Source organism: Gallus gallus, chromosome 2, assembly GCF_016699485.2.
Source record: "Gallus gallus isolate bGalGal1 chromosome 2, bGalGal1.mat.broiler.GRCg7b, whole genome shotgun sequence".
NCBI classification, from domain to species: domain Eukaryota; kingdom Metazoa; phylum Chordata; class Aves; order Galliformes; family Phasianidae; genus Gallus; species Gallus gallus.
In genome coordinates, this window is record NC_052533.1 from 138,745,466 (window position 1) to 138,773,179 (window position 27,714).

The 27,714-nt window shown below is 47.3% G+C and overlaps 1 long non-coding RNA gene across 4 annotated transcripts in view; it reads left to right on the forward strand.

Annotated features, from left to right (window-relative positions):
• The first annotated feature begins 2,063 nt into the window (after positions 1-2,063).
• Positions 2,064-27,714, forward strand: part of LOC100858809 — an 81,124-nt gene continuing 55,473 nt past the window's right edge. For all 4 annotated transcript variants that reach the window (XR_001465520.4, XR_005857396.2, XR_003074066.3 and 1 more), the window contains exon 1: positions 2,064-2,189. This is a non-coding gene — a long non-coding RNA (uncharacterized LOC100858809). The remainder of the gene's footprint in view (positions 2,190-27,714) is intronic.

Genomic DNA, 27,714 nt, shown 5'->3' on the forward strand with positions numbered 1-27,714 from the left:
AGACATAAAGCAGGTCACTCATGTCACAGCTTGTTGGTGAGCTGCCAACAAGCACCCTCCCCAGGAATGGCTGTGGCCCTAAGGGTAGTCTGTGCACTTTTATGGAACCTGGAGGATCCTAAGCCCCGGGGCTGCCTTGCCAGAGTGGCAGCAGCCTATCCTTCTGCCCCCGGGTTGCAGCTACAGCTGCATGCATGCACGTGACTGTGGGTAACCAGGCACAGAACTGCTTCCAGTCTCCTAATGGTGTTTTTCTGGCCACAAATAGCAAGTAGAGATGCCTATCTCTCATCTGTGTTCCCAGCCGCGCTGCTGGTGCACACAAGCAAGGCTGCGGCACTGGGAAGTACTGTTTTAATGCAAGCTGGTGTTTAACAGCACAGTGTGTGTGTGTTCTGCTGAGGTAGGGAGTCCGAGGGAGAAAATAATTAAACCTCACTTTTCAGGGCTGTTAGACAGATATTTCCCTGACGCTCTAGCTGTGAGGCAGGCAGCCACCAGAGCTCCGTTATGGGTGGTACCCACAGAATGGCACAGTGACAGCTCTGTGCTACCACTCCTGCCAGCCCCCACAGCAGGAGCACTCAGAACACACGGATTGGGCTCCCACAGCTGGCTTGGTGGCCATTTGATCAGAGCACTGATTTGGGGCTTTTTCCCACATTTGCTGACCTCCAAAGTCATTTATTTCAGACTCGGGCTCTGGCCAGCTGGGGGAACACAGCTCAAAGCTGACCTATTGCCACCTCAGCCAGCCTGCTTGTGCACAGTGAGCAACTGAATCATAGAATCACAGAATCATATAAAGGCTTGGGTCAGAAGGGACCTCCAAATACATCCATTTCCAATCCCCTGCTGTGGACTGATTGCCACTCATCAGGTCAGGCTGCCCAGGGCCCATCCAACTTGGCCTTGATCACCTCCAGGGATGGGGCACCCACAGGTGCTCTGGGCAGTCTGTGCCAGCGCCTCACTGCCCTCTGAGTAAAGAATTTCTTCCTTATATCTAACCTACATCTCCCCTATTTTAGTTTAAAACAGTTAAAGCAGATCTGACCCACCTGGCTCTCCTGGCTCATACCACGGGGCACGCAAGGTATCTTTTAGCCATCCAGCACTCTGTGCCTGGCTTAAACCGCAAGACCACGGGCTTACAATATGGATGAAGCCCCATTCATACGTGTCACATGGTGACACATTTTAGACATTACTTTGAAAGATTTAGACTGGATATAAGGAAAACGTTAATTACCGTGCGGGTGGTGAGGCACTGGAACGGGTCGCCCAGAGAGGTGGTGGATGCCCCATCCCTGGAAACACTCAAGGTGAGGTTGGGCAGGGCTCTGAGCGCCTGCTGTAGCTGTAGGTGTTCGTGCTCATTGCAGGGAGTTGGCCCAGATGGCCTTTAGGGGTCCCTTCCAAGTGAAAGACGCTATGGCTCTGCAGTTCTTTGCGACCACACTGAGGTGGGTGCGGGGCTCACCGGGTAACTCAAGCTGTGCGTGCAGCTGGGACCCGTGGCAAGGTGTCAGGGGCACTCGTTGGAGAGAGCAAAAATAGTGCAAAAAATAAAAACAAAAATCACAGAACGCTGAAGCTTTCAGTTCCAGCCCGGAACTGAGGATACCTTTCATTTTTACATAGTTGTTAAATAAACAGAAAGGGAAAATCGTGTTTATTTCGTCCTTATTTCTCCGTGATTTTTTTTTTCTTTTTGTACATACGATTTTCTTTAAGTATTATCCTCTTCCCCCCCCCCCCCGGTCCCCCCACAGTCCTCACAGGACCGCTAAGCCACCTCCCCCTCTTCGCTGCGGGCAACTCTTCCTGGGGGTACCCATGCCATCCCACCCCTGACCGCCGGCCGAACAGGGCATTGCCGGAATACTCCATTTCCACGCCGCCCGACGCTATTTGCTCCCCGTCCCCGCTGACCCCGCGCCCCGTCCCGCTGCACTCAGGGGCGGGATCCGCGCTCTGCCCCGGGCTGCGGCCGGCGGCGGCGGCGGCGGCGGCGGCGGGGGGCGGTGACGTCACAGAGCCGCTCGCCAGCACAACGTTCCATTGAGGCGAGCGCGTGCTCCGGCGAGCACATGGGCAGAGCGGCCCGCACCGCTCCGCTCCGCGCCGCTCCGCTCGGCCCCGCCGCCGCCGGACCCCCGGCCGGGGATTGGGAGGGGGGGGGCGCGGTGAGTAGCGGGGCTGCAGGCGGGTGGGTGGGGGGTGGCGGCTTTGGGGCTGATTTTATTTTTTATTATTCTTTCGATGATCTGCATTGTTATTATTGCTCTTATTTTTATTACTTCTATTCTTTTGTTATTCTTACTGCTTATCTTACTGTTTTCCTTTTTGCTATTTTAATGGTTTTTTTTTTTCCCCCTTACAACCTCCCCCCCCCCCCCCCCTCCCTTATTTTGCTGTACGTTTCCCTTCGCTAGGCCTTGCAGGAGTTTGCAGCTTGGCCGCAGGGCTCGTGCAGATGGGGGGGAAGGGGGGAGAGGCGTTGCGTTTTATATATTTTTGATATTAATTCTTTTTAAAGCGCTGCGTCGACGGAGGGCTAAAAATAGCCGTTGCCAAAGCGGAATCCGCTCGGATGGGGAGGAAAAGGGTTCGGAGTGCCCCCCCCGGCGATGCATCGCCGCGATAAGGCCGGGGGGGGCGCGGAGACAGTCGGAGGGGGGAGGCGAGGAGAGAAGGGATGCCCCGAGCCCCATAGTGGGGCAGAGGGGTGATGAGGGCCTGGCCCTTACTGCCCCGGGGGACAGCGTGTACCCTGGGTATCAGCTGGGGCACTGGGAAGAAAATGCAGGGGGTTCCAAGGCTGTCTTTTCCTTAAAAAGCCGACTTTTGGTTTTATTTCTCATTTGTCTATGTGGTTATTTCTGTACTTGAAAGTGCAACTTAATTTCCAGAGGCCACCTTCGGTGCTTGCCTATCAAGAGTGTTACAGTGTTTCCATGCTTTAGGACTTGGGTCCTAAACTGAGAAGCCCAGGGGCAGCCGCATCTCGGAGCACACGGAGGGGCGATGCCCGTAGCGATGCCCGTGGCCGCGCCTGAGGGATGCTGGAGGCCCAGTGCCCATCGCACTGACAAGTCGAGGCTTGTTTTGCTTGTCCACGGCCGTGGGCAGGCAGAGGGAGTTGCAGACCCCACGCCACTTCCTTCTTCTTAAAGCGTGTCTGCAAAGCTGGGCAGTAATGAGAGCACTGGTTTGGAGAGCATTGTTTGGGTGATGTGCTTTCGGGGGGGGGGGGGGGAGCATTGTGACACACACCATGGGTCAGGGCAGAGAGCATTACCGTGCACACGCCGTGGCTGTGCAAAATGAGAACATTTCTTCATCGAGCAGAAATACAATCTCATTACTGCCAGCTTGTGCTGACTGGTTTGGATTAACGTAGAAGCATGCCTATCTGTTGCTGTAAAATATGCTGAAAAATCTCACTCTGAAGTGCTGACATCACCGTAAGAAATAATGCTACAATGCAAGATTTGATAACATCTCAGAGACACCATTTTCCTTTCCTCTGTGATTTTAGAAATTGTGTAGTAAGGATGTGTGCTTTCCGAGCACGTGGAGCAGCCAGGTGCTGTGCTGGGTGCCATGTGTGATGGATGCCGGCTGACATCCACGGAGCTTAGTGTGTGCTATATACATTGTTAGCTTTGTGTTAGAAAGCCTCTAACTTTTGCTTTTTCCCCTTTTCTCGCAAGAAGTGTGGCTTGCTCCTGGGTTAGGATGCCGTAATCCAGGTAGATGTGGCTGTGCCTTTGTGCGCAGGCAGTGAGGTGTACAGGTGCACTGTGTCAGCCCTTGGGAGTGCCTCTGTTTCTGTTCAGTGTGGGACACGCTGTGCACCTCCAGCATCCCTGCACGGTGTGAGCACTGCAGGCCGAGGTGCTGCATCCCTTGCTCAGGCTGCGTGCTGATGTCCTTGTGCTGCCAGAGCAGGTTGGCAAGAGTGAGAATAAGGAAGGGCTGGTGCCTGCTTCTGCTGAAAGCTCTGCGTGTTGCAGAAATGAATTATGTATAGGAATTAGTTCTTAAAATGGAAGATGGACTCCCTGTGTGAAGTTCCGTGCATGGAATACAACTTCCGCAGGAGCTGCCTGCTCTCTGAGGCTGGGAGCTGTGTGCCGACGGCACAGCTTGTGTCGCAGCTCTGCAGCTGTGCTGTTCTCTCTCTGCCGAACCAAAGCCCAGATTTCTGCTCCATCAAAGGCTGTATCTGCTCAACTTTGAGCTTATGCCTAATTCTCTGCAGGACCCGAGCCGTATCTTCCTGTTTTTAATCAGATTGCTGTGCAGAGAGGGCTTTCGGTTGGTGGCTGAGTGTATCTCACTAACTTTTATAAAGGAATTACTGCAGCACTGAGGGTGTGGAGAAAGACTGGGGAAAAAACTCTATCTACCATTTTTGAATGTATCAGAATATCGTTGTGTTCTTCTATCACCTTTCAGATGAGAATGTTCAGTGGGTTACCACAGTGTCACTGCTTTTCTGTAATCATGCAGGTGCAGCCCTACTAGGAATTGCAAGGTAGGGCTTACACATGTGATATCTTCATAAAAAAATACATTTATACACACACACCTTTTTTTCACCCATTGGTCTGTGCAAGCAATAGCACTGATGCCATGTCAAGGGCAGGACATTGACTTTTGTGATCTGGGAGGTGTTTCCATGGCTTGCGGGAACCCTGAGGCTCATCTTTTGTTCCCTATCTGTGGATATAGTGGCAACTCTCTGGGTATTGGCATTGGGTACTCCAAGCATTGCAGCGTGGAGCAGTGCTGGGAGCTGTACACATAGACTGCTGTCATTGGTGTGAGTGGTGTGGTTGTCGTGTCTGGCGTTGGGTGCACTGAGCAATGAAGGAGGAGGAGTGAGATGGTGTCAGCCACACTCGGGCACTGCAGAGGGCTCTGCCTGAGCCTCGGTGGGTGCTCTGCCCCGACGCTTTGCTGCTGGCACAGGGACAGCCCCAGCACAGGGTCCTGCTGTGTGAGCTGAGAAGGGTGCAGAGCTGCAAAGCGAAATAGCAGAGAGGAAGATGTGTACCTGATCAGGAAGCTTCTGGCTGTTTTTGCAAGGTGATACAGATCTTACTTTGAAGCACGGGATTATGTGTTCTTTTCTGTCTCCTCCCTGGCTCATAGCTTTAATACCAAATGCCTGCTTAGTTCCTGGCTAGATTTATGCAGAGCTTGTTGTGGGGAATAACAAAATCATCCATCTCTTTGGCCAGTTAGCACTGTGCATGGGCCACATTTTCCCTTGTCACAGCTGCATCTCTTCCTAGTCAGCGTGTGTTAATGCAGCATGGCGTCCTGACAGGGCAGTCTGAGCTGCCTGTGCAGCCCCACGTGGTTCACTGATACCTGCGGATGCAGCGCCTGCCCTGTGCTTGCCGTGCTCCCGAGGGTCAGGGCAGAACAGCATTTGTCAGAGTTATCAGTGTTGTGGTAAAGCAGTGTTGCTGAGCGTTTCCAGGTGTGCGCAGCCAACTGAGCTGTTTGCATGCCAGGTCTGTATGATTTAAATGCCTTTTATTGCATCCCAAGGTGATGTCAAATTCTTTATGTGACCTCCAGGTACAGGTGTGGGTATTATTCTGGAGCTCTATCTTGCAGCTGGGGCTGGCTGAGTATCTCAGGTTTATTCTGCCTGTGCTGCAGCCCTTGCAGTCACATCCTCACTGCTGTTGATGCCTTAGGTTTCTTGGTGGTTGTACCTGCCATCCCCTTGACAGAAAAATGTTTCCTATGTGACTTGCTGCCTATGGTAATGCATCAGGCTGTAAAAGGTTCTGTCGTGCAGCAGTGAGAGTTGTCACTAGGACCCGTGCTGGGAAGCCAGGCAGTTTAGGAGCCAGCCCAAATAAGAAATTATGGCACAAGACTTTGGCAAAGGTGATTAGCCACTGGAACGAATTACCAAGAGGAGGGATGGATTCTCTTTGTTGGTCATTTCTGCCTTTAAAACCTGGAAAAAAAGCAGCAGAAGATGTTTTGTAAGGAAACTATTGATGGGTCCCTGCAGATCAGTTCCTTTGACAAGAGAAGGGAGATTTGGCCATACCCTCTCCCAGTTTGGTTGTGCAGGCAGTAGGAGCTGCTTGGTTCTGCAGAGCATGGGCTGAGCTGAGGTGGGAGCAGCCTGGTGAGGAAGTCCTTCCGGCACTTTGGGCTGCTCTGTGCATTTGCACGTAGGAGTGGTGTTGCTACAAGATATTTTGGAAGGCAGCCTTTTCTATGAGAGTCACCTCTTCAATGCCTTGATTGAGAATATGAGGTTGAGCTGCTCTTCTGCTTAAACCTTTTATTATATTACCAGTCAGAGGCAATTGGGGGCTTTTCCAGGTGCTGGTCCCAGTCCTTGGGAAGTAGTGACAGAGGTCCTATAGGAAGCTCCCAGAGGCTCTCTCCTGCTCTGGTGGCAGAGATCTCTGGCTCAGAAGCAGTGCCCAGAGCTGTAGGCTGCTGTAGGCTGCTTCCTTAAGGGGTGGTGAGGAGCAGAGGTGGGTGGGGTATGCAAGGCCACATCCCAGCATATAGAGCAGCTTTTGGAGGCCTCTATCATAATCCGAACGTTTCTGGGAGCCCCCAGGCTCTGAAGCAGTCCACTTCAGGGCCTGTAGCCATCTCTTTTTGAAAACAGAAGCTGAGCAAAATCCATGCAAAAATAAAATGCATTGCGTTCCCTTGTGTGGCTCCCTGCCCAGGCAAGGGGTGAGCCCTGCACAACTGGAAAGGGCTTGCCGGCTGTTCAAGGAGCGAGTGGTGCAAGAAACTGGAGCCTTGCTGCTGCTTGTGTGCTACTGACGTAAATATGGTAATGTAAACTTGGTGTTGTGTGCTGGTTAACCCTGGGGGAAACAGCAGCCGTGGGCTAGTGTTTGTCCTCTGTCATTGCACATGGGATGTGAAGCAATGGCCAGAGCACAAACTGCCCTCAAACCCTTTGTTTTTGGTCTCTTTCAATTGGAAAAAAATTCTAGTGTGAGTCTCTCTTTGCTGATGTTGAAGTTCGTTACTCAGTATTAATGTAGCCTTGCTGTAGCTGACCGTAAACATGGTAGCCCCAAACCCCTTTGTTTCAGTTGATGTTTCCAGTAGGTATTTCATAGAATGGCCTGGGTTGAAAAGGACCATAATGATCATCAAGTTGCAACCCCCCTGCTACGTGCAGGGTTGCCAACCACCAGACCAGGCTGCCCAGAGCCACATCCTGGCCTTGAGTGCCAGGTAGTCACACCTATCAATACGATGATCTACAGTTTGGCACACAGAACAAAATACTGCTGTGCATCTGTTTGGAAATATTTAGTAACACTTCCTGCTTCATTTAAATAATAATGGCTTGTTTATTTTATTTTTTCTCCTGTATATAAAGGAGGGTGTGAAGTACTCTTTCCCAGAAATGATCATGAGGTAGCAAAGACCAAGAGCTTAATGCTGAGCACAGACAACTTGAAGCCTGCTGCTCTGGGGCTTTCAGATGATAATTGAGTTGCTGGATCATTTCATTTACAGGTATCTCACAACAGGCTCTGGTTCTTTTATTATCTTGCTCTTAAGGGTTGGGGTGGGTAAAGTTTTAATTTTTTTCTTAAATGTTAAAAAAAGCTGCTATTAGACGATAGAGAAAAAATGCTTGATGTTACAGAGGAAAATAATAGCTTATAAGATGGAAGGTTGGACTGGAGACCCCAGTCCACTGGCAGATCTCTACTGTTGTGGTTACTGAGGAAAAAAATGAAAAGATGGGCTTCAGTTCTTGGAGTGTGGAATGAGATGGAAGGAGGCCCAAATTTCTGGAATGCAAAAGTTTAGTAAACATGTTGATCAGAAGCCTCGTAGGAGAAGGAAGAACATACATTGCTCTGTCTCCATGGGACAGTGAAGCAGACTGTCCAGGTCCCAGTGCCCGCTCGGTGGTGTTTTGATTCACTGCTGGGATGAGAATGAATGATGCTGCCATGTCCTGGCCTCCGTGGGAAGGAAACATGGAATTCTGTGCTGAAAGGAAATGACATGGATCTGAATGAAAGGTGGATGTTAAGACCCACCAGAACCAGTTTTCATAGGTAGTTTGGATAGATGATAGGATTCCCCCTACTTGGCTACTGGTAGATGTGGGGTTTCTACCCTCAGCAGCCATTTCTTTCCCTTCTGCTCACATTTTCATCTATTATTATGTTGAGGAAGGTGCTGTTTTCTATGTTCATAGTGGAGAACAGTATGATGTCAGCTGGACCCTCAGTGCTTCACCAGAATGGTCAAGATCCTGTACTTGGCTTGATGTCATAAATGTCAGTGGTGACTTTGGTAGGCTGCAGCTGACACATCTAAGCAGAGGTTTTGAAAACTTTTCACTGAGTAGCTGTATGAGATCACACAAGTGTTGAAGGACTGGTACTAAAATCTCCTTTAGCTCCTAGCTAAGTGTGAAAGATACATTTGAGTTCCAGCTTTTCGTCATCCATAGCACAGTTCACTCAAAGCCCACTGTAGTCTGACTTTTAACACTTCGGTGATAGGACATCCATCCAGTACTTCAGAATTTCTCCCTCAAGTAACTGCTACCAGCATCTCACAGAGCAAGCCAGTATAGAAAGAGACAGTGAGACAGAGTGATGAAACAACCTGCAGTCATTTGTGCTGATCCACGGCAACTGGGAGAGATTTCAGCTGTCTTGTCTTGCTAATACATTTCTCCTCCTTGTAATAGTGTTAGGAGCGCTAATATCCATAGTAATGAACACTTGTATTTTTTTCTGCTTAGAAATCTGGATGCTGAGCACTTAAAATGCTATTGTCTCCACTCTCTCAGCAGAAATAGAACTGGAGGTACCAACAGGGACAGGACTGCTGTGTGGGATCTCTGCCTCCCAGGCTTTCAGCTATGCCATCCTCTCTTGAAAGTCTTGGAGCCTGGCCTAAATCTGTTTTAGGCCTCCCAGAGGTGTGGCAAAGCCTGTAAAGCCATGAAATATTGTTGATAGCATTAATACTTATTTGAAAGATACTATAGAATTTTGATGCTTCTTGGAAGTTGGCAAGTGTTAAGGTTGGACTAATACAACTGTGGTTACATTGGAGGCTTGGCAGGCAGAGGGGGTCTGCTCAGCAAGGCTCCCGGCCTACCTCTGCTGCAGCGGGCCCCTGTGGTTTTAGAAGAAGGAGCCTGAAGTCATCTTCAAGTCCATTGGGGTGGCTGGTACCCAAAGAACAGTGGTATTGCATCCTCCCACCAATTTCCATCCTTGGGGCCCCTGAGGGTAAAGATAAGCCTTAGCTCTGTGTAACGTTTGGACCCAGCTACCGCTTCATGGATGAAAAGCAACTCACTGAAGCTGAGCTCCAGCAATGCAGAAGGGCTGATGGGCATGAGGAAGGAACTGACTGTGCTACTGCCTTGCTGGCTCCATTGTCAGCTGGAACACATCCACAGCTAGCCCATCAAGTTGGTGGGTTAGGAATGCTCTTGAAATTCTTTTGGTGATTAACTCTTCTCTGACAGTGCCCTGTCATCTCTGACTGATTGAGAGATGAAGTACCATCTTCCTGGGCAGAGCCCTGGTCTTGGTTATGGGGACATCTGTTTGGTCTTGGCTTGACAACAGCAGTGCTACGTGTGAGTTGGGAGCCTGCCAGCAAAGAAAGCTTCAGGCAGACCAGAAAGCTGCAGTCTATCTCCTCTGTGGTGCTGGCAGTTTGTCTTTCTATACTGGCTTTTGCTGGAAATACAGATAGATCTTTGAGGTCTCTTGTTCTCTTTTCACGGTGCTCCCTGTATCACCTCAGGTAACAGAAAGACTGCTTAAATCTTTCTACCAAAGACTACAGCAGTTTTCTGCAAGAAAATGGAGCTCTGATCTCTGAGAGTTTGTTTTCATCCTGGGTTGTCCAGACCCTCTTTGTGATAAAAAGCACCACAAAACTCTTCATATTCTGCTCCTAAGTGCAAGGTATGTTATCCCAGTTGTGCTTTTTCTAAATATATAGCCATGTTTCATATAAAGTTTAAAGATTGTGAAGGAACATGCAAGCAAAACCAGGCCCTCCACTGCTGGGTTGGAAGAAAGAGAAGTAACATGTATCAGATATTGGTTCATCATTTAACACGTTATCTGAAAGGTAATCTGGTGATGACTTCAATGTTTAAACTGAGCATTGAGGAAAATCCGTTTGACTGGAATTCCAATTGTGCCTTTTCAGAATGTTGGGGAAAAAAAAAAAAAAGAAATAAAAAAACAGGCACGTGTACCCAAGCATCCCTAAATTTCATCCTCCCTTTCTGCTCTTCACCTGTTCCAAACTAAGATTGGTTACCAGGATTTTTCTGTAGAGAGTTTAACACTCTGTCACATTAGCTGGTCAAAGCAGGCTATTTTATTTTACTGATGTATTAAATCTTAAATTATTATTATTTTTTAAAATTATGTTACCTCCTTTATCACCTTGTGGATGGACTCATAGAAGTTAACTCATGAATAATTTTTGATTGCCTTCTGTTTTGTGTGTCCCAAAATGTGACATTTTAACAAACAGGCATGCAGAACAGGAATCATGAAGTCAGGATCCTGATGGACATTGTGGCCACGTTAGTTAGGGGTTGTTGTCTGGGTGGTTTGATGGATGTGGTGATTCTGATGTGGGTTCCTTCTTACTGCTGGTTGTTTAAGTAATGGGGGATCTTTACAGCATCTTCATTAGTGGTTTAAGTGGAAATTTGGAGAACAGGGGATGGGTGGGCCTTTGCTCACACTCTGTTGTGGTTCACCCCTTCCCGGATTCCTTTTTAAAGCAAGATTTTTAGGACTGTATGGGGAGATGATGGTATCTCTTTTGGCATATTTCTTGCTTCACTCTGCTCAGCCTGCCTTATTTGCTTTTACTTTCTAACTATATCTTGGTTTTTGCCTTAGGTCATTGGGTTTCTGGAACAGCAACTGTTCTTTCTGTTCTATTTTTATTTATCATCAAGCACAGACACATTCGGTTTCTCCAGCTCTTGGTGGTGCTTTATATGTGGTGCTATAAGCAATACCAATAACTAACGGTGCTAATAGTCCTCGTGAGGATCTGTGGCTGTCTGTGTACACATGATGGAGATGTTGCAGCTGTAAACATGCTGCTCTGCTGTGAACATTTTTACATGGCTTCTGCGTTCTTTCTTCTGTAGGTGAAAGTAAATGGGAGTCAGTCTGGTACAAGAAGTATGCAGAAATAATTCCTGTGCAGGTGAAAACTGTGCTGACCTATCAGAGGCAATGACTTCATCACCACTTCTGTGATCACTCTTACTCAGGGCAATGTAGATAAAACACAACGTGGTTCTTCTACTTGTGTATGTGTGTTTTAGATGTGTTCATATATACAAATGTTTGAACACATCACTGCTGTAACTTTCTTGCTCCTTCCCCTCCTGGTTTCCATCTACTTCTCTTTTTCTATTCCACTTCATGTTCTGAGTTTAATGCCTGTGGTGTTTTTCATGTGCATATTTCCCTTTTTTCATTCCTTCTTTCCCCTTTCTTTCCTATTCTGGCTGTTCATTCTTTACCATCTCATCCACGTTTATCTTCTGCTTCAAGACGTTTTATCATTTCTGCTTGGCTCCTCATTCCTCTCACAGAGAGGGATCACTCAACCACCGTGGTAGCATCTCTGCACACACACTGATAGTCTGCTGCTTCCAGAGGAGCAGCCACAGCTGTGCCTTTTTCTTGAAGAAGAAAAAAAAAAAAAGGAATAGAGGAGCAGGAGCTGCTTCCATTTCCCTTCTCTCTAAATGATAACTTGTCAGCTTTTGCTTCTCATACCTCGTTCAGGTTGCAGCTTGTATTGAAAGTACAATGTGTCCCAGACCCAGTGGTAGGAACCAAAGTGGTGCATAAGTGGGGTCAGTGGTTGTAGTGCTGCTCTCCTCCATCACAGCTGATTGCGATCTTTGCTTAGAGCTCTGTGTCTGCATTCCAGCCATTAGCTTTCTTAGCTGTCAGCTGCTAATTTTAATAGCATTCTGGCTTGCTGCAAGCCTGGGACTTTCCAGCCTGGTTGTGAACCTGTTTCTCCCCTCCTGAGGGATTTGGCTTTCCTTTGGGCTGAGCTGTGTGGTTGTGCTGCTACCCAGCTCCTCCTGGGGCAGAGGGTTCCTGGGGTGTCAGCAGCTGAGCAGGTTTGTGTGCAGTGATAACAGCTCGATTGGTTTCAGCAGTCCTCATCCCTTTAAGAAAATGCTTGGGGACGGCATGTGGCAATGCCTGCCCTGCAGTTCTGGGAGCAGAGGGAACTTTAAACGGAGCCAAGGCGACATCCTGTACAGTACTTTCCATTTTTGTGTAAGCAAGGAGAGCTGTAAAGCTCAGCATCTTTTAGTTGGACTCGTAGGCTTTAAAGCTGAGTGTTTTGACTGCTTCCGATTATAGAAGCGGGGGGATCTGAAATAGGAAAATGCTTTGATGTTGGCAATTTGAAGAACGTGCTCAATATCACTTTGTGGCAGACCTTTTATTCTTGGCTGCATCAGCCTTGTGGGCCCACGGCAGCGAGCGACTCGGTTGCACGGCTTTGCTTGCACAGCTGTTTTTTTCCAAAAAATCCCAGGACTCAGCACCACATTTCCCATGGTGGAAAGCCAACACTTTCCAGGCCCCTGTGTGCAGCATTGGCAGCCATGCCCGAGCGTTTCTGTGATGGGTGACAATTCCTGAACGTGCTCAGCCCGCGCTCCTCTGCGGTCAGGTTGGGTGATCTCAAATAAGTGAGGTCGGTGCAAACGTGTCTGGGGGCTTTCACTGGGTGGTGGTCACCTCTTGGAAAGGTGTGATGCAATCACATCATTTCAGGGGGTGTCATCAGAGAGTCAGTGCACAGAAGCAAAGCAGCAGCCCCTCCTATCCGTGTTGCTGGTGATACGCGAGACCTCTGAAATGAGACGTAAACACTAAGTGTTATGTTTCATGCAGGATGACTCTTCATTTTTTTCCAAATGTCTCTGCGATGCAGTTATGTGTCCCCATGTCACCCACCTCTGACCCTTGGGGTGTGGGGCTGTTTCAGGACATGACCATAACTTGATCTTTCTGATGACTCCTGCAGACAAGGGCCAGCTAATGCCAATTGTTTGGGTGGATTTCTATTTTCAAGACTCTTGGGCCTGATCTTGTTTCCCTAGCATACCCAAATGAGATTTTTACCCCACTTTAATTCAGAGCAGAGACAGGCTGTTTATCTAAGGAAGACTTTGGAGGTGGCATAGCACGTACACTTCTATTAGTTATAGCCCTCAGCATGGGGCAGTGACCTGGGAGGTGCAGAGGGCCTTGCCTTGAGATGGATAAGGAACGAATTATGTCTGAGGTAGCCTGGCAGGAGGAATAGCTGTTAAAAGCCAGATCTATGCAGAGCTGTCACCATCCTGGATTGTTCCAGGTTGGCGTTTATGGCTAACTGCTGCTCCTCCTGCATTTTGGGCTTGAGAGCCACAGATGCTCGTGTTTACCGTACACAGCATCCTGCTGCTGGCCCTGGTTAAAACCAGATGTTTGTAGAAGAAGAAGTGGGTGAAAGTGAACTAAGTGGCCAGAAAGTAGCCAGAGCATATCCTTTTCTCCCACAGCATGTCACGCTCAGGCTGGCAAGTGCCCAAGTCATGCCTGCCCACTGGAAGGGTTGTTTGAGCTGTAGGTGGGAGATGTCAGCCAGATGACAGCATCTAAACAAATATTTTTTTCTCTTTTTTTCCCTCCCTGTATCCAAGTGTGTGGCCTTTGCTGCTTGAGTGTCTCTTTTAAGCAGCTAAAAAGTTTTTCTAGACGAAATATGTTTCTAGGCTGAAGTTGAGAGATAAATATAACTCTGAGCTGGTGTATTGAAAGGAGGCCATAGTAAGTGTTATGTTGCCTTACTCAGTATTTTTTTTCTTCTTTTTGTGGTGATTCTATTCTAACTTAAAATGGAAAACCTCCCGAAAGACCTTATTTTTCCTGTTAAAAGAAGCTGCATGCTGGAATTCCATTCACTGGTTTATGCTGCAGGGATCTGAGCCCCCACCCCTCTTCTTCAGCCGAGCTGCGTGTGTTTGGAAGGCAGATGCGTTTGCAGCTGAGCCAAGTATAATAATAATAATTCAGGTTGAGAAGCACAGAGCACCCTGTGATTAGCAAAATAATGATTGCATACTGTAGAAACGGAGAGATGCTGTTTGACACAGCGAGAGGAGCGCACGCTGCAGCTGCTTTGCGAGACGCCCGGCTCACGTCCCCCCACTGACGTTTTCAGCATACAGTTCTGTGCAGGAACCACACAGAGCAAAGCCCGTCTGTAAAGCGATGATTGCTTTTGAGTTTTCCAGTGAATTGTGCTGATAAAAGAGCAGCCAGAAAACTTGTAAATAAGAGTTCTGTGGGCTGTGCTCTGCTCCCCAATGGTAATTTTATTTCTTTTTACATTCGGATGCAGATGCTGCGTATGTTCTCTCTGCTTGCCAAGAGACCAAACTTTAGCTCTGGGATTTGAAAAAATGAGATAGGAAGCTTTCCAAAGCCTTTCCTCTACAGGTGCAAGGTTGGATCCAGGTCAGTGTGATTGTGACAGAGATCTGTTACACAGTGCCACTCTGACATTTGTTAAGTGTGTTTGTAGGCTTGTCTCCGTTTATTTGCTGCCTTAAAATCTAATCTGCCCTTCTACATGAGCAGCGAACCATGGATTTTATGCATACTTTCCTTTGATGTTTCATCAGCAAGGCTTGATAAAGAGGGCAGGGTTTCTTTGGCCGTGTGCTGCTGCCCGACCTTATCTCCTGTAACCTTTGGTGTTGGAGTTGCGGGGCCATTTATGAGACCTGACTCCTTCCTCCACTCTTTGTGGCTTCAGTGGCCTCGTGCCAACCATTTAGGTGCCAGAGCCCTGCTGCAGTGATAGAGGCATCCCGAGTAGTTGGCGCTCTGGACCATTCTGGCTGCTTTGCTGGCAATGCAGTGAGCCAGTGTGGAGAACTGAACCAGCTGAAAAACAGCAGCAAAAAAACAGCGAGATTGTCATAGCGTGGAGGCATGGGAAAGAACAGGAACAGTTGTGTGCTCTTGTGTAGGTGAGGCTGAAGGGAGATTTGGTGGTGGACCTGGAGAGCTCGCACTGTCACCTACACCTGCACGCTGAGTGTTTGGGAAATATTTCCTGTGAGCACTGCTGGGCTTCTCCAGACCCGGGCTGTAATTCTGCCTCTGCCTGGGATGTTGCCCAGCCTACGCATGTGAATACTGTGCATATATAAATAAGGCTTTGGGGGAAAAAAAAAGTAATAATAATATAGGGTACTCATAAGGTATTACAACCGTTTCTCAAAAGTCTGGTTGTCCTCTGCAGATTTCTTTAAAACTGCCTGAGTATTTGCATAGGACCTGTATAATAGGAGAATAATAATAATAAAAAGTCTTAATTAGGCTTGTTTTTCTTCAGGCAAGCAGGTGGAGTATGTTCTTTGATCCCATCCAACTTTGTTTTCTTTCACATTTTTCTTTCCTATATCTCTTGTTGACAGTGCTCCTAGAATCACATAAAGGTTTGGGTTGGAAGGGACCTCAAAGCCCATCCAGTTCCGACCCCTGCCATGGGCTGGCTGCTCCCCACCAGCACAGGCTGCCCACGGCCCCATCCAACCTGGCCTTGAGCATCTCCAGGGATGGGGTATCCACAGCTTCCCTGGGCAGCTGTGCCAGCACCTCACTGCCCTCTCAGTTAAATTTTATCTAAATCTCCCCTCTTTTAGTTTTAAACTGTTCCTTTTTATCCCATCAATCATGTGTATACATGTATGGATACACATGCACACATACAAGCTCATTTCCTTTATTAAAGCATTTATTTTTCTCAGATTCCAACACAGCTTTTATTGCTTGTGTACAACTGAATGAGCCATTGAGTTAATACTACTGTGTGAAGTTCAGGAAAGACCAGCAAACATTCTTCTAATAAGAGGATATTCTGGTCCTCTTGATAATCAACCCCCCATTGTAAACTCATTTTGAGTCACAGTTTTAAATCTTTGTTCCAGTGGAAAAGATTTTTATGGTCAGCCCAAACAAGCATTAAATCCTGTTTTTTAGCAAGAGTTGCCTAAAATAGTACAGATTCCAAATCGGAAGAGTGACTCTAGGGAAAAGAGAAAAAGTTGAAACAATACAAATCATGGTTTGGTGGCACAAACCTTCTGTCCCACCCCAAACCATGATAGAAATTTGGCAGAGACATTAGGCTGGGTTTCCTTGCTGTGAAATGCTGCATGTTTTAGATGGCTGTATGGAACTGGATTTAGATCTTCCCTGTGGGTGGTTGTCCCCCTTTATTTTAGAGATTCCAGTAAATCACTTTGGTGGAGTTTCCACTGGTTTTCTTCTGTGCAGCCTTATTCCCCTGTATTCTACAACCTTTCTGTATTTGGAGGGGAATATTTTTCTGGGAAATGTGCCCATGGTTTGGAAACGTGGTGTCTTTGGGGGGTTTTGAACTCCCATTTCCTTGCCCTTCTCCCCTACTACTTAGGCAAGTAGAGCTTCCCAGAGTGGACCCATAGCTCTTCACACAAGTTCTGCACAGCTTGTCTACTGCGTTTCTTTTCAGTCACTGGAATTGCCACGGCAGCAGCAGCTCTTGGGATTATGATTTTGTCACGACAGAGGATTAAGTCAGGGCAGTCCACATTGTGGGGAGGGTGCAACTGGAGTGGCAGCAAGATGGTGGTGGGCTGAGAGGAGTCAGTGCCAAGGTGAGCTGGGAAACCCGCATGATTTTATGGGGATATTGAGGTGCCCATGCTCTCCAAGCTTTGCTGGCAGCATTACAGCAACGTAGCTTAGATCTCTTAAAGCACATCCTGCTCTTCCTGAGCAATCCGCTGTTGAAATGTTGCAAGCATTGTTCCTATTTCTCTCTGTCCAGGCATGGATCTTAGTGCTCACATATGCATCTCTGTACCCCTTACTTGGGTTTGCCTCTGGAGGCCAGGTTTGATCCCTGTGCAGTTGCTCCTGTGCCTGTAGTGCTGCAAGCACAGGTGAACTGCCTCCCATGTGACCATGTCCTTTTGTGGTGATATCCTAGCTTGTCTTCAGCTGAGTACTCACTCTCCTCTTGCCGTGTCCTTTGCTGGTGCAGCTGGCATATGGCAGCTCTTTGATATGCTGACTTTGGAAACTTGCAGTGCAGCTGCCCAGTGTTCAGTGTAATATCTCATTGTGCAGTTTCCCACACCCTGTCCTTGAGTTGAGACTCGTCCCCTTGTATCTCGATCCTACCCTCGGTCCTCCAGCATTCTTCCTGTTTGCTGATGGCAGAGTGACCAGAGAACTGAGCATCTACTCACTTTGCTCTCAGTGTGGTCTGCCTTAGAAATGCTGTAGAGGTAAGTAACCCTCTGAGCTGCAGAGAGGACTCTAACTGGCTGGGGCTAGCTCAGGACACACCTGGTGTACTCTTACTCTGAGCAAATAAGAACTATGCTTTCCTTACTTCTTTATCACATGGGAACAGCAGCCAGGGTATAAAGAGGCTTTACACCGCACAGGTTGTGAGCATGCCCTGCTTTCCATTTCTTTGTCTCACATACTTTCTTTGTTCTTGTGGCTGTGACATTGAAGCATTTTTCCAAAATTGAAGGTGATAGTGATTTTAGTCTTTACTGTAGAACAGTCCCTGAGCTGAGAAGAACGGTGATGTTAGCATATGGAACTGACGTATTTATTATTGATGATACCTTTAAATGATTAAACATTTTTTTCATTGCATTATTTAGGGGAATTATGATATTCATCATTAATGGAAAGATGTCTGTCTAGGGAAATGCTCGATTCATACTCATAAATACCTTCTCTCCTAATTATTTCCTTCCTATTGGCTTCTCCCAGCTCTTGCTTTTCCTTTTGGAGTAAGTGTTCATTCCCTAAATACCCCCTGCTAAATGCTGAGGTGTTTTCTAGCCAGGTAACCAAGACAGCACTTAAATAAGAGACATGGTAATTCAAGAAAGGAAGTAATGCTTAGAAAGCCTCATCACGTTTGAGAACTCTTGCTAGCAAATATTAATCAGATTAATGTTTTTTTTATTTTACTATCAAATATGCTGGAAGCATGATCATTCCTTCCATTATGTGTGTTTGTCTCCCCATGGTATGGTGCGTTATTGTAGCAGGGTTTTATTAAAAATAGGACAAAATTAACTGATAGCTTGGTTTTGGTAGGGTAGGCTTCCCCAGGTGCATGAAGACATGGGTCAGGTTCAATATGTTGTAGAGATTCTGTCAGTGACACGATGTTACTTCGATCTTGGGTATTCTGATATCATGTGAAAATCTTGATAGTGTGATCCTCAGCTTCCTTAACATCTCTGAAAACCTGCACCTCATTTCTCTTGATTCTTTGGAGCAAGCAGTTCTTGTCCTTACCCAGGTATCTGTTGCTCATCAGAACAGAAAAATAAGCATCCTTGCTCTTGCAGTTTTTTTTTTTGGCTTTCACTTGTGGAAGAGAAGATGGAGTCTTTCTGCACCAGGGTCATGAATGCTTTTTCTTCCCCACACAGCAAAAACAGGGTGTGTTTTAAAGATGAAATGTGTCTGTAAGCTTGCCTGAAATGCAGGACATCAGAATACATTGATGGGACACAGGGGCTCTGGCAGTCAGTCTGTGTTTTGTGCATACTGAAAAACAGCTCTTTTAAAATAACTGAACAGAATATCATGGAGTCCAACTTCTGGCTTCACGCAGGACCACCCAAAATTCAAACCCTATGTCTGAGAGTGTTGTTGAAACTCTCCTTGAACTCCGGCAGCTCAAGGCCATGACCAGTAGTACCCTGGGCAGCTCTTCCACGCCCACCGCCCTCTGGTGCAGACCCTGTCCCTAATCCCCACCCGCCCCTCCCCTGACACAGCTCCATGCTGTTCCCTCTGGCCCTGTTGCTGTCACACAGAGCAGAGCTCAGCCGCACCCTGTGAGGAGTTGCAGCCGCCATGAGGCCTCCCCTCAGCTCCTCTGCTCTGGGCTGAACAAACCAGGGACTTCAGCCACTCCTCCTATGTCTTGCTCTCCAGAACCTTCCCTATCTCTGTAGCCCTCCTGTGGGTGCTCTCTAATAGTTTCATGGCCTTCTTACGTCATGGCACCCAAACCTGCACCCAGCACTGACCAGAAGGGACAGGTTCTCCCCTCAACCGGTGGCAGTGCTGACCCTAATGCGCCCCAGGGCATGGTTGGCCCTTTTGGCTGCCAGGGCACACTGCTGACTCATATTCAAATTGCTGTCATCCAGGGCCCCCAGATCCGTTTCTGTTGGGCTGCTCTACAGCCTCTCATCCCCAAGACGATACACATAACCAGGGTTGCCCTGTTTCAGTTGTAGAATCCGGCACTTGCTATTGTTGAACTCTGTATGATTGATGACTGCCAGCCCTCCAGTCTTGTCAGGATCTCTCTGCCCTCGAGGAAGCCAACAGCTCCTCCTAATTTAGTATCATCAGCAAACTTAACAGCTCATCAAAGCTTCACGCTTTTTTATGACTTTAAATAGATGCAATCAAATTTTACTAAATTAAGACTTTGGTGTTAGTTTTCTTAAATCATTAATCTAAGAGCTATTTCTTAAGGAAGAAAGGGTATTAAAATGGAATCTTAATTGTTGACATAATTTTGGTTGATGCTGTAAAATGGACAGGATTTTGTTTCCCCAGAGTCAAACAGCAGGAACAGAGGAACAATGCCTCCCACTAAGACACAGATTTCCTTCACTGTAGTGTTTCAGAACCAGAATCCAAGGAAAGCCAAGGCCCAGCTTGAACTGAGCTTGGTAAGGGGTGCCAAAAAGAACAAGAAAGGCCTCTCCAGGTACCTCAACCAGAAAAGGAATGTCCGGGAGGGCATCCTTAGTGAGTGGCACAGGCAAGCAGGTAACAGCAGACAAGGAGAAGGCTGAGTTAGTTAACAACATTTTTGCCTTCGACTTCTCTGATATCTGTTCACCACAAAGCCCTCAAACATTTGGTTTGGTAGGAAGAGAAAGAGGAGGTAACCTCCTCCCACTGTAAGTGAAGATCAGGTTCGTGACCACCTGAGGAACCTGAACATCTGCAAGTCTATGGGTCCCAATGAGAGGCATCCCAGAGTCCTGATGGAATGAGCTGATGTAGTTGCCAAGCCACTCTCAATGATATTTGTGAAATCGTGGTAATCAGGTGAAGTCCCTGGTGACTGAAAAAAAGGTAACATCACATCCATTTTAAAAAGGGTAAAAAGGATGACCCTGGGAGCTGTCGATCTGTCAGTCTCACCTCTGTGCTGGGGAAGATCATGGAGCAGATGCTCCTGGAAGCTACGCTAAGGTGCATGGAAGGCAGGGAGGTGTTACAGAAGAGCCAGCATGGCTTCAACAAGGGCAAATACTGTTTGATCAATTACATGGCCTTCAGTGATGGTGTCCCTTTATCAATGGACAAGGGAAGAGCCACTGATGTCATCTATCTTGACTTCAGTAAGGCCTTTGACACAGTTCCCTACAACATCCTTCTCTCCAAATTGGAAAGATATGGATTTGGTGGGTGGACTGTTCAGTAGTCGAAGAATTGGGTGCAGGATCTAATACAGAGAGTGGTGGTCAGTGGCTCCATGTCTGGCTATAGATTGGTAACAAATAGTGTCCCCCAGGAATCAGTGCTGGGGCCGATACTCTTTAATATCTTCATCAGTAATATTGACATTGGGGTTGAGTGTACCCTCAGCAAGTTTGCTGATGACACCAAGCTGTGGGGTGCAGTCGACACACCAGAGGATGGGATGCCATCCAGTGGGACCTAGACAGGCTTGAGCAGTGGGCCCAGGTGAACATCATGAGGTTCAACAAATCCAACTGCAAGGTTTTGCACCTGGGTCAAGGTAACCCCCATTACCAATACAAGCTGGGGGATGAAAGGGTTGAGTGCAGCCCTGCAGATAAAGACCTGGGAGTACTGGTGGATGGCAAGCTGGGCATGAGACAGACATGTGCCCTCTTAGCCCAGAATGCCAACCATATCCTGGGCTGTATCAAAAGAAGCATGGCCAGCAGGGCAAGGGAGGTGATCCTGCCCCTCTACTTTGCCCCTCTACTCTTCACGTGGAATACTGCATCCAGATGTGGAGTTCTCAGTACAAGAGAGACATAAATCTGTTGAAGAGTGTCCAGAGAAGGGCCACAGAAATGATCCACAGAATGGAGCATCTCTTCTGTGAGGACAGGCTCAGAGAGCTGGGGCTGTTCAGCCTGGAGAAGAGAAGGCTCTGGGGAGACCTGAGAGCAGCTTTTCAGTATCTAAAGGGGAACTGCAGGAAGGAAGGAGACAGACTCTTTAGCAGAGTCTGTGGTGACAGAACAAGGGGAAATGGTTTCAAGCTTAAAGAGGGTAGATTTAGGATAGATACAAGGAAAAAAAAAATGTTACAGTGAAGGTGGTGAGGCACTGGAACAGGTCGCCAGAGGTGTGGCTGATTCCCTGTCCCTGGAGACTTTCAAGGTAAGGCTGGATCAGGCCCTAGGCAGCCTGATCTAGCTGTGGTGTCCCTGTTCAATGCAGGGGAGCTGGACTAGAGGGCCTTCAGAAGTCTCTTCCAACTCTAAGGATTCTATGATTCTATTGCCCCTCTCTAAAGCCTACAGTGGAAGGTCTCTATTTTATATCTGCCTCATATAGCATCAGAGTTTGACAGTGGGAGATGGCGTGGGAGACAGGAGGAATGTGAGTGCCTCCAGGGTAGATAGGGTGCTAGGAACCTTGGTGTGCAGTGAAATCTGCACATTGAATCAGTGACTTCCTCTGGAGTATGCGCAACTGAAACAACCATTACATCAAAAAAATGAGAGGATGCAAGAGGCTTTTCCCTCCTTTATTATTCCTTCCCTTCCTGCCTTTGCTAAAGATTATTTTCAAACTTCATCCTCAAAAGTCCTTCTAGGACCCCTATAAAGAGTTCCTCTAGCTTCTTCCTGTGCAGCAGTACCGGGGAAAACAAGTTGCTGTTGCTTCACTCTGTTTTATTGGTGTGCTTCTTGCCTGGTCTCTAGTGCTGGAGAAGGTGAGGAGCTCTTCACCTGGCATCTCAAGTTTGCTGAAGTGCCTTTACACAGTCTTTCTGGGAAGAACTGAGTAGCAAGAGCTCACAGATGTGTATGAACCTGGGAACTCAATGAGTTTCTGCATCACAAATAGTTCTCTGCTCCATGTTTTGCAGTGTTACCCTTTGGGCAAGCTGTTGAACTCTAATGTGCTTGGTTTTGCAGGGCACCGTGGTGTCAGGGGAAAGGAGGCTGTGCTTCCTGGCTTTTGCTGCCGATCAGCTCATTGCCAAGAACATAAGAAATTATTGTTTTTTTTTTTTTTTTTAATTGTATCTAATCTCTCTACAGAGGCTCTGTTTAATGTCTTATCCTTGTTTGAAATGTGGAATTTGTCTGCCACTATTAGTATTCAAATGCAGGGAGGCCACAAGACTTATTTGGTTCAAAGAATCACAGAATTGTAGGGGTTGGAAGGGACCTCTGAAGATCGAGTCCAACCCCACTGCTAAAGCAGATTTCCACAGTAGCTTACACAGGAAAGCGTCCTGTTAGGTTTTGCATATCTTCAGAGGGGGCTCCACCACGTATCTGGGCAGTTTGTTCCAGTGTTCTGTAACACTCAAAGTAAAGGAGTGTTTCCTCATGATTGTATGGAACTTCTGTGTTCCATTTTGTGCCCACTGCCCTTTGTTCTGTCACTGGGCACCACTGAAAGGAGCCTGGCACCACTGACTTGTCTCCTGTCCATTAGATATTTATAAGCATTAGTAAGATCCAGCTTCATTCTTCCCTTCTCCAGGCTGAACAGCCCCACGTCTCAGCCTTTCCTCATAAGGGAGATGCTCCAGGTCCCTCATCATCTTTGTAGCCCTCCTCTGGACTGTCAGTAGAGGTTCCCTGTCTTTCCTGAACTTAGGAGTCCAGAACTGGACACAGCTGTAGCTGTAGATGTGGCCTCACCAGGGCAGAGCAGAGTAGGATCACCAGGTGTACTGCAGGGGTTGGAAATTAGAAAACAAAACAAAGCAAAAACAGCCCACAGTTTCTGCTTCAAAAGCATGCTGCTGGAAGAGATGGAGTGATGGAGTACATGATGGTGAGCGTGGGGGACACTTGTCCCTGTACAGCTCAGCCCATGGGCATGGCACAGTAGGCAAGGCTAAAGGCGCCACAGGGTTGTCCCCAGCCCTATGTGTCCCACCTGCTGGATGAGATGCTGCTTGTCACTGACCAGTGACTGCCACCTCTCTGAAGCTGCATCCCCATCCTGATGTTTTCCCTATGCCTCCCATGAATCCCTTTGCTGCTGGCCATCCCTTTGGCCTCGAGTAACCTCCTGTTTGTGTCTCTTTGAACGTGCCCCCCCTCACCGTTGGGGCTGGCTGCAGGGCTGTGTGTGTTTATGGTGGTCACGCGGCTCGCACGGGGCTGTGACGAGTTCCTGGGCGCAGAGCATCCACAGACACGTGGCCCCAGCGTGCGGCGCTCAGCTCCGCCGGCCCAGTGCCCAGAAGCTGAGTGGAGGGGGGGGGGGGGAATGAGAATTCTTAACCACTGACTGCAGAAGAGAGTTAATTAGTGAGATAGCAAAAAAGCCCCCCCGTTTGCGGGGGAGCTTGAAATCATGAGGCTGCTCTGAGTCTGTGCCTATGAGCTGTATGGCTGAAGCGAATGAATCACGGCTTGGGGGGAATAAAAGTCTGAGTCATAATCACTAATACTACAGAGCGGATTTGCTTTGTTTTTTTGTTCCTGCACTAATGTGCAGAGAAGCAACGTGAGCCCTTTCACTGCTGTTTCATCAGGGAAGAATGCAGCCCTGTCTCCCCGCAGCAGTACTCAGCTCTGAGATATGTCCCAGTTGGGTGACCCCAACCATCTGCCCACAGCCTCAAAGGCCAGGACAGAAGTCCTGCACCTCTGTCACTGCTGGGCAGTGAGAGGGGCGACTTAGAATACCCTGTTTTGGTAACCAGCACCTGTTCCTAGAGCTCCTCAGTGTGACTTATTGGTTTATGGACAGTTTGGTCTAATGATGGCCACTCAGCTCCCACAGCTCAGCAATGTAAATGCACTGACGTAAGCTAGCTGTCACTTTCCCAGAGATGTTCCCACAGCTGCCCAAGTCTAAAACCCAATAGAAATTCAAATATTGATATTTTTATAGAGTGGCTTATTTTTTGGCATTTTGTTAGGGAAACCAACTCTCATTGTGCTTTTAAATTCGGACTGGACTGTGGGCCAGAAATTCAGCACTGAACCAATCCCTGGGACCAGTGCTGCTCGCTGTGTGAAATGTCCCCCAGGAGGTTGTTTCGGGGTTAAATGGTTCCGTGGTGGGTGGCAGAGCTGGTCTGCGCCGTGTGGCAGCTTCTGCCTTTGGTGCCAAGTTCTGGCTGTCGTGTTATTTTAGCTGATTAGATAAATTTCCTGGATGAAGTAAGTAAATGACATTAATTATGTTACATTACCAATATGTGCTGCTGCCTTAGACCTTGTATGTGCTTAAAAGGCTCCAGGGCCTTGATGCCTTTTTTGTAGTGGGGGCCCAAAACTGGGACTGTTATTTTTGCCTTGTGGTGTTTTTAATTTTTCACTGTTAAAGATAATGGCAGTAGGATAAATGTTATCCCCAGAGAAAAGATGGCAGCATCTGGGTTCAGCAGTGGCAGACAGGTGTTCCTGGTACCAGCTCCAAGTTTCACTGCCCTTTATACACCTAGAGCTGCTCTGGTGGAGCGATAACACTTGCTATGAAGTTTACAGTTGTTTTAGGTTTTTTTCTGTCTTGTGCCATGTTATTTTTAAGCCAAATCTGTTCCCTGGCTGAGTTTGCTGCCTAACTGTAGGAAAGGAAGAAGCAGCATTTTTTTGGGGAGACTTCATTGTTGAAGTACGTGGAGAGCTGAGAAGTGTGAATGCAATCTGGTGGGGTTGGTCTGCTGCTGTTATGGGTGACTCATGTCTCTGGGGCTCTGCAGACCACTCTGTGCTGCATGCAGCTCTTCTGCTGGGACAGCCCAACCTCATTCCCAGATAATAATAAACTCCTGCAGCAAAAAAAAAAATTCTGTTTCCTTCCTCTCCTCTCCAGCCTTCATCTATTAGCCTGCTCTGAATCACTCGCATGTTGCCAGTATGATTAGGATGTGAGTGCATTTTGGAGATGCATCTCCATATTTATTTCAATTTTCTGTTCATAATCTTACAGGCTGCTAATAAACAGTAAGTATAGATCAAGCTAAGGAAAATGTGAGATGTTTTGGTTTCTTGTCTGTGGAAAGGAGCTAATGGGCCTTTAAGTATGAGGGTGGGGAATTTGCAAGTCCTGGATGTTTTTTTTTCCCCTCTGTGTAGGACTTACAAGGGGGATATTAAGTCTTGGAATAGGAAAGTGCTTGATTTCTGCCTTCAGTCTCTAATCTCAGCTTGTGTAGACCAACTGAAGCTGGTCCTGTCCGTGATGATAGGGTGATAGCAATGGGAGCAGGCAGGGACAATAAAGAAATAATAAATATCCATCCAGTTGAGTCTGGCTGAAGATCTGAAATGAGACGTGGATTCCCCTTGCAAAGATCTCCTTCCTCATTACACTAAATCGAAATGAAATGGAGATACTGATTTAATTCATGCACTCTTGGTATGTAGAAATGTCTAAATATGAGTGCATTAAAGCAGGTGAAACGATTCCAGCAGCTTTTCTTCGGGAGAAATACACTATCGCTGTGAGGCTTTGATAGAATGAGGGCAAACTTGTATAAAATGCCAATGCTTCCTGTTGGCTTTGTATTTGCATAATTCTCAATGCTTTCACAGGGCTCCTTGCTTTCGAATGTTTGTCCAAACGTTAAGTAATCCACAGCAGCCTGGGGCTATCAGCGGCCATAGTTTCTGCCTCGGAGGGTGGGGAGGCTTTGGCTGAGGAGGACGAGATGAGGTTTTGCTGAAGGTGGACCTCTTCCAGGAAATTGGCACCCAGCTATCAGCACTCAGGACAGCCTAATGGTGCTCAGCAAGACTTGCTCCGGCTCAGGCTTGTCGTATGAGAGTAAACTCAGGTGCTGCCTTAATCTGGATTAAAAGATCAGACGATAACTCCTGGTTCTATGGCTGGAACATTTTAGGGGATGCTCCCTGTTTGTTTTTTTCTTGTTTGTTTGTTTGTTCTTTTGTGGGATGGCTCATTATTTGTAACTGTTCAGTTGCCCCTGTGGTCTACAGGGGCTGGGGTATTGCCTGTGCTCAGTCCTTTCTCTGTATCCTCAGTGCCAATGGGATTTATTTCAGCCCATGCTGTGCCGTGTCTGCGTACAGCCAGGCTTTCCTGTTTGCTTGGCAGAGAGCCTGAGGGCCAAAAGGGTCCCCATCTCACTGAGCACTGTGGGACCGCTCAGCAAAAATGTCAGGACAGATTTCCCAGCCCCACAGAGAGCTGAGGGTGTCCTATCTGGTACAAAACCACTGATCTCATGAAAACCCTCACTGCTCCTAAATCAGTCATTGTGCTAGAAGGCGATGGAATACAAGAAATGAATCAATTCACATATCCTGGTAGTTGTATCTAAGCCACAGGGGATATCCAGAAGGAAATGGTGTCACGCATTGGCAAGGCAGCAGCCGCATTTACTGGCTTAATTGAGATTTACTCATTGAAAATCTGCAGCTGAAAGGCTGAACTCTGAACGTTGGACTTTTATTTATGTTATTTTTTATCTAAACATACAGATCTGAAAGCTGGAAATATATCAGAGGTACAGGCAAATAATCTGAGTGCCTTTGAAAATAAATGGCTTAAATGAACGCTGAGCAGCAATCTCCCAAGACATAGTAAAAAAGAAGATAGAAGTATTTGGGGGATAAGAAACAGGACTGTCTGCTATATCGAGGAACTGCTGGATAGTGGAATGGAGACACTGGCAGTGGTAGGAACAATCCTGCTCTTACATGCATTAACTGGGAGGAAATTATACTGGGTTTATTGTAGCCTGCACATGAGGAACAGTGATAGATGGGAGCGGTGGAGCCCTGCTTGGTTGACAAAAGTCAGGCTCATTTAAAAGCTTTGTTCATTTGGGGTCTGTGCTTAGAAGTGTGGGATAACGTGGCACTGTCTGTCACTGTGTGGTTTCGTCCTTGCTGGTAGTTTGAGCTTGATGTGCAATTCCTGTTAATTCTACATGTACAGCACAATGCTCAGATTTCCTTTACTGAAGAAACAGATTTCTCCTGTCTTCATTGCTGCATGTGCAAAATAAGGTGCATTATACTTCTTTTCTCTACAGTAGTCCTTTAAAGCTCTGTGTATCTGGAATTTCCCATTAAATGTCTAAAATGAGTTCCCATCACAGTGGATGGTTGTAATAGGTGTGGCATGTAAGTGAGGGAGAATAAGAAAAAGCCAATTAAGAGATGTTATCAATGAGAGGAGGAACATGAGTGCAGAATGCTGCTGGGATCTTGAAGACTCCTTCCTTACCTTCCTAGGCAGCCAAGGGGTATAATCTCACCAATTAATATATCAAGCTGAATCTTAAGGCTGGTTGGGCCACCTGCTACTCTACTGCTGGAAAACATCCAGAGCTGGGTGTAGCTGAAAAGCTTTTTGCTCCAGC